Source organism: Cannabis sativa, chromosome X (assembly GCF_029168945.1).
Source record: "Cannabis sativa cultivar Pink pepper isolate KNU-18-1 chromosome X, ASM2916894v1, whole genome shotgun sequence".
Lineage (NCBI taxonomy): Eukaryota > Viridiplantae > Streptophyta > Magnoliopsida > Rosales > Cannabaceae > Cannabis > Cannabis sativa.
This window is the reverse complement of record NC_083610.1, coordinates 14541807-14549994: the sequence shown is the minus strand read 5'-3', so window position 1 is coordinate 14549994 and position 8188 is coordinate 14541807.

Genomic DNA, 8188 nt, shown 5'->3' with positions numbered 1-8188 from the left:
TTCATCCAACTTGGTTAAGTGTGCATCTTCCACTACTTTAGAGTATTTAACAAAAACAAATTTTAAAAACAAACAAAAAAAATGTGCAAGTGTCCTAATCCACCTTCTCTACTCCATTACTAAAAGTGGTAAAGAACCTATCCCATTCAAGTGTTTGTAATATACATATAGTGCAATCTACAAGCTCTTAAGATTATTTCATTTTTGTAAAAATTTCTAAGAAGATTCTCCTCATAGTTCTTATAAGTTAGCAAACTTGCAAGAATTAAGTTTGCCGACTTACAAGAACGTGTAAGAAGACGTTGTACCAAAATATGTACTAATGAAATAATCAAATAAGCAATAGATCATACTATAAGAGAAACAAGCCCAACCATCCATGCGGACAAATAAAATCCCGGATAATTTGGAGAAGCGTATTTAAGAGTCCTTATCGACACTGCCTTCCTTCAAACGGCTCCAAGGTATTTTGTACATGTGTAAAATTGAAAAAAAATTAAATTATCACTATGTGATAATACAAATACAATTGTTCTATCCTATCTTTTGGTGTATAACCAAAGAGATGAAGAAAAGCATAAAAACAATTTAATTTTATGCTATTTTAATATCTTATGCTCATTTGTACTTACTTTATAATTACACTTACTTTATGATAACTTGATTAAATTCTAAATATAATTACTTTAAAATTTTATTTTATTTTATTTTTAGATTATAAGTATAAAAGTTTTAAAATTTTAAAAATATCACTTGATTAAATTTTAATTTTTATTATAAAAAGTTAATTTATAATTTTTTATTTTATTTATTTAAATTACAAGTTGCAAACTTTTAATCTTTCAAAATATCATTTGCTTACATTTTCAATTTAACAATAAATATTCATGTATAATTTTCTATTTTTTTTTTAACTTAAAAATTACAAACTCTTTTAAAGTTAATAATATCACTTACTTACTTTTTAAAATTAAACAATAAGTAGTAATTTATAATTTTCACATTTATTCATTTAAATTAAAGATTAAAAATTTTTTAAAATAAAAAATAATTAATTAGCTATTATAGATTATAATATATACTAATTTATATATTACATTTTTTTTATTTTTATTATTTTTTTATCATTTATTATTTAAATTAAAATTACTAACTTTTTAAAAATTTTAATATATAGTAAATTATAGTATTACATTATTTTTTACTTTTATTATTTTTTAATCATTTATTATTTACATTAAAATTACTAACTTTTTAAAAACATTTAATACCACTTTATTAGCATTTTAACTTATATATTACATTTTTTAATATTTTTTTTAATTAAATATTTTTTCTAATTATTTATTATTTAAATTGAAAATATTTTTTTTTAAAATAAAATTACTTCAAATTGTAAATTTTTAAATTACATGTTCCAATTTCAATTTTATGTTTTACATTTTATTTATTTTATTTTATCAACAATTACTTTATTAAGTTATTCTTAATTTTTTTTTAAACAGATTAATTAATTTCACATTTTAACACTTACTAAAATTTCTAAGAAGATAACTAGCTTAAAAATTGTAAACCCAAAATTTTCAAAACCTATAAACAACACAAACAAATATTGCAAGACAATATATATAAACAAAAAAAATAATCCAAACCCATCCAAACAAGCAAAGTCAATAATCTATCAGCGGTAACCTACTTCACTAACATGCATATACATATAAACTAATATCAAAAACTACTACGTACTAAGCGAAAGCAAAAAAATATACCCGAATCGAGTGCAAAAAATAACAACTCGTGCGCATAAGGTAATCCCGAGCCGTACATGAACACGGCACCTAATTCAATAAAATAGTAAAATTAAATTAAAAATTTAATACCTAAATACATATCAACACATACAACCACAACCACATACACTCACATACACTTATACACACACACACACACACACACACACACACACACATATATACATATATATTCACATACATATATACATACATATTTAACATACATACACACATTCATATATACATACATATACACATATATACACATATATACACACATATACACATATATGCACATACATTTTACATACATTTCTTCATACATACATATACATACACACATATATACCTACATACACATACACACATATACGTATATACACTCACATACACATATATACACATACATACATACACATCCATATACATACATATATACCATAATACACATACACATATATAAAAATTTAAATTTTTAAACAATACATTAAAATTAAAAAAATACCTAGCAGCCGGCGCTTGGGGGTGCTAGAAAGTATAACGGCGGCTGTGCAAGGTGAAAATTGCAGCCGGCGGTGGTGAGGACGGAGTTGTATTCTGAATTTTTTTTTGGGGAAAAAATAGATGAAAAAAGAGAGATTGAGTGGGAAAGAGAGATTTTGAGATAAATTTAGAGAGATTGAGAGAGTTTTGATAGAGATTGAGAGGGAAAGGAGAGAGAGAGAACGAGAGAGAACTAGAGAGAACGAGAGAGAGGCGCTGGCTACTGGATTGGCCGAAAAATGAAAATGGGGAAGAAAGTGGGGCTTCGTACCCCCGATACATATTATTAGCGCACGGCCGCATCCAATTGCGCCGGTGAAAGCTGTTTTAAAAAATTTATCTCGACCTACTAGTAAAACGAAGCGTTTAATTAACACTTTGCTCATGACAACGGCATAATTGCGTCGGTTAAAGTGTCCCCACCTACCAAATAACAAAACCCACCCTAGAATTTTCCCCTCCAACTTTTTTCAAGCCTTTTCAGCTACGCATATATGTCGCCTGTAAAAGTAGGAAAGCGCCCCAAAAATGAAATCAAGCGTAATTCTCGCACCTAATGGTGTTACGTTTTACCGGCGCAATTAACTTGACTACGCCGGCATTGCTATGCTTTACCGGCGCACAAATGGTACTACTTGCCAGCAAAAGTAAACCCAAAATAAATTTGGAATTCCACAATTTTGGTAGTCTCGACAACTTTTACCGGCGCATGTCACGAACATGCGCCGGCAAAAACACCTTTTCTTGTAGTGATATGTTCGTATTTTAAAGTTAGCATCCAAAATTCCTCCCCACCAATAGCTTTCAATTTCATCTTGATAGCATGAGCGGTTTATCCACCGCAATAGTAACCCGACCACGTAGAAAATCTCGCCATATAATCTTATAAAATTCTTAGGGATCCGATGTAAATACTTATTTTACATAGATATAAGATTATTAACTGCCAATCTTTTTTGTTTTTTCTTTACAATCAAAACTCGTAGCGTAATAGCCTAACAAGTTCGACAAAATTTGAACACGAATAAGTATTTGTTAATTAGAATTGAAAAAATTAATATCTTATCAAACAAGACACTAATAAGATGAAACGATTTGCTACCCTTTTATTTTTTTAGTTTTGAATAAGTAGTACAAATATTATTAATAATTGCATCTTTATCTAGTTTTCACAAGATCATTACTTTATTTGATGAAGGTGGATTTGAAGTCGAGCAAGTGGTTAATTAGTGAAAAAACAATTAACTTTTTTAAGAGGAGAATCTTTGATTGGGTTTGAACCATCAAACAATATTAATTCCATGCATGTAGTATTGTATTATCATGATGTGTTTGTTTTAAGGTCGGTGGAAAAATGATGCTTAGTTTTCACGTAAAAGAGAAATCTTCCAATGACTGAGGGGAGCATAAACTGTAAAATCATTTGTAGTAGTCCTCTTTGAATTGATAACGATAGAAAGAAATATATAACTTTGGAAAAAGGGAAATTAATAAAGAGTAGAAAAAGATGGGAAAGGATGAAAAAAAGGGGACATTTTATTTAATAATCTACCGAAAGTGCAATTCTAATAAACACTTAATCATTATATAATATTAGTGGTAAAGAATAGTAAAGACTAAGGAGAGAAGGAAAAAGGATCATATATAATATTTATACGAAACCCACATAAATATATAACATGATCTAATGAATATGATCATCATTAACATATATATATTTACTAGAAAAGTTACGTGCAAGGCACTGTATACTTGTTAGGTACATTTTAATTTAATTAAAAATAATACAATAAATAATTATATAATTTAATTTATTATTATAGTCTAAGTGTATTTTTTTTTAATAAAGTCATTAATAAGCCTATGTAGAGAATTGGAAAATGAGGTAAAGAACCATGCTAAACAAAAGGTAAGGTAAAACAAAGAGTAAAATAACTATGCCCCGTAAAATTCTACATAATATGTTTTTTTTTTTGAATAAGATTCTACATAATATTAAAAATAAAAAGAAGAAGAAGAAGTAGGCGCATGTATATACAAAATAATTTGACTAACATACAAAAAATAAATAAATTAAATGTTAGTCCTGTACCAATTATTCTCAGGAAATATAGACATAAATAAAATCTAAAGAGCTTACAATATATAAAGGCGTACAAATTTCAGTTCTCATTCATATCCCTATCAACAATCCACTTGAAAATCTTAGTGTAGATTAGCATTTAACTCGTACTCATCAATAAATGTTCTTAATCAAATTCCAAATTGCAGAGAAAATTGTTTATAATCAAGTTCTTCACTTTACAATTATATACACTCAAAGATCTAAATTTCAATATTTACTATTGAATGTTTATAATTTCAATATTTCAACATATCTGCTTTCATCAGTCCAGAAGCCTCTCAGCAGTGGACAAATATGTAATGTAGAAAGATGCGTGGACATTAATCTTATACATACAAGATATGAAAACATAAAGCTTCGATAGAAGCAATTCCCATCACCCTGTGTTCTCCGAATGGCCGCATATTGTTCACTAAACACCTGAGAAAAGTGATATGTAGCATTTCAGTTTTTTTACACCCCAATAACATCAATCACAACCTTTGAAAACATACATAACTCAAAGAATCTCCGATATAAATTAGAATGGGAATGTCCAAATTGTAATAGGAAAAAGAATCAATAAATAATTAAAGAAAACTTAATCGTACATGTACAACAGCAAAAACCCAATCGTATTTTTTTTTTTAATTTAATGGGATTTATTTTATTTATTTTATTATATGTAAATAAAAAGTGACTCATGAATTTCTCATAAGCCATTTTATTTTTAATATAAATAAAAAGTCATCCATGAATTTCTCATAAACCAAGAATTCTATTATATAGACACACTTTATATATAGAATAGATATGTTAACCATCATTAACATGTTTATATACTAAACTACCTAGATAGAGACTAGAGAAATCTAATGAATATGACCAATGTACGAAATTATATGCTTCAATTTTAACCACGATTATCTCAAAATAATGAGACCCACACCTCTTTTTTTTTTTCAAGAAAAATTGTGATTAATCTTTGCCACTTAATAATTAGTAAAGCACTATATGAGTATATGCTGTACAGATAGGTAATCATATTAAGCTTTGTACTCTCCCTCTTTCAAGATCATATATATACCAAAAACAAATGATTATTTTTTTATTATTTTAATATTTTTTTATCACGACCTAGCTCTAGGTTATGACCGATAGTGTTGTAAATTAATGCATGTTGTGCTGGACCAACTTATATTTATTCGTGCTTTTTAAAAAATGGGTTGTATCGTGCTGTGCCATAGAACAATATGGATCGTATCGTGCCGTGTTCATTTTCAAAAGTAGACTTTGTATGTTCGTGCCGTGTTTTGCTCGTGTCGACCCATATATATTTCTTAAACAGTCAGACCGTTTTTATATTCAGACTTGAATTCGTACTTACTTTTTCATATTTTTTTTCATAATTACTAAAATATATGTATATTTTATAATTTTAATTATATTTATATAACTTTTCAACAATATTTTACAGATAATCATATAAACATAATTTTTTATCACATTCCATAAATAAATTAATATATAATATTAATTTTTGATGTTTTAATATTCAGTATTATATTTAAATTTTATTATTATTTTAACTTATTTATAATTAATAAATGCATTTTATCAATATTATTAAATTATAATATTTTTTAATATGTCATCTTGTGTTTTTCTGGCTAGTCCCGTACCGTGCCTTTTGGACTAGTCTATTCGTGCTTACATCTTGTGCCTTTCGTGCTTCTCGTATTGTGTCATTCTTAAGAAAATATTTTTTGTGTCGTATCGTGTCCAAGCTCGTATGTTTTCGTGCCCAAACTCTCTCTTTTTAATAGTTTTGTTGTTTATACTTAATAGATGATATTTGTGGTATCTGTCTTGTTCTTCAATACAGGAACGATTAAAAGATGCATATGAAGCACAATATGAACAGCAAAATGATGACTCTAGTTCGCATGCTTATTCCTCAGTTGATCAGATACAAATACTTTAACAAGTGCTTGGCGAGAGGAGCGATTACAATCGAGCAGTGGGACGCAAATGGAAGGTCAATCCACAACTAGTCACACTCGCATTTCCAAACACAAACAATGCCTACTTAAGAATTTTCGTAGGAAATACAACGATTGAAGTGAGTAATAGTTAAATTGGTCTAGCATATAAGTCAAAAGGAGCATCCTGCCACCAAACAATGAGATAGATTACTTGATTTAGAAGCACTCAACTAGAGGCCCGAACCTCAAAATGTCCTGAGATGGTTCTCCGGTTCCGTCTTTTCAAACTTCGAGAAGCCACTCCAACATGCACTCAACTTTTTCGTGTTAGTGGCGTATGCCACGACCACCACCATCACAACAACCTACTCCTACACCTTATCTTCCCTACATGTTTGACCCCCATCACAACACCCTCCATCGCCATATCACTATCCTTACATGTATGGTCCTCAATCGCAACAACCTCGCCCACAATCTATGCCGCCTTATGTCTATCCCTAACATAGAGATATGCCTCGGATCTTCATCTTTTCCTCACCGTATGTCATCGTATTCATGGCCTATGGTGCCTATGTCATCAATGCCACAATAGATGTCACAAAACCAACACGATGAGAGCGAGGATAGGGAGGATGATGAGTGCGTATGTAACCAGTAGTTTTTATTATATACTGATTATTATTATTATTATTACATAACTACTGTAAGCTTCCATCATTTTTGTGTCTAGAAATATTTTGTTTCACTTGAAATTGTGATAATAAGTTGCATAATTTTATCATCTTAAACTGAAACTTTAGCTTGTAGGTGTCTTCAATCAATTATCTAAATAAACACTTATTTTTTTTTTTAAATTTCTTTGACTTGGGTATCCCACCCGATGAATGCGCTTATATTTATTGATTTCGATGTAGGTGCTGATAGGATGTTACTTCTGTCCCTGAATTGTCTATGCTACTAGACCAAAAGTTGTTGGTCGAAGCCAGCCATTGTACTCAAAGATAGAATAATAATGTCTGGCCATTATTATCGCTTTTTGTTGGATTACCATAATATGTACATTGCTTGATACATATAGTATCCAGAAACTAGAAAGTTTAAAAATGAATACTAATTCATTTGATATACAAACTTCTCTTTGTAATTGAAATTCAAAACTGTTTACAAATTAAAATTCATTTGATATTATATTTAATTGTTGATGTTAAATAATATAGGGTCGATTAATGCTACTAAATGTTGGCATACTTGCATGCGAATAAGGGTGACATTACACTTTTAGTGGACGATTTTTTTGCTCCTAATTTGCATAAAATACGGGCGATTTTAATACTTTTAGGGGCGATAAAAAATTGCCCCTAATAATTAATCACTTTTAGGGGCAATTTATTTTGTCACAGGAGCATTAGGGACAAAGTATTAGGAGCAACATGCTAGTGGCGACTTGTCGTCCCTAATACATTTTATGTTAGATAAATTAATATAAACCCCAAGATCAATTTGTATATAACATAGAACACAATAATAATATATAATAATTAGGTATGCGTACCTGATTGATCCATAGCAATTACTTCAATTTGATCCATAGCAATTACTTCAATTTGATAGTGCAATACTATCAACTAAGTCTTCCTCCCTAGATCTCTAAATCAGAAGCAGTTTATTTATCTGATTATCAAAAAGTATACAATTGTGATGAGACAATATGTATTTATAGAGTTAGAGGGGACTTAGCTACATAACCCTAGCTTGGACCG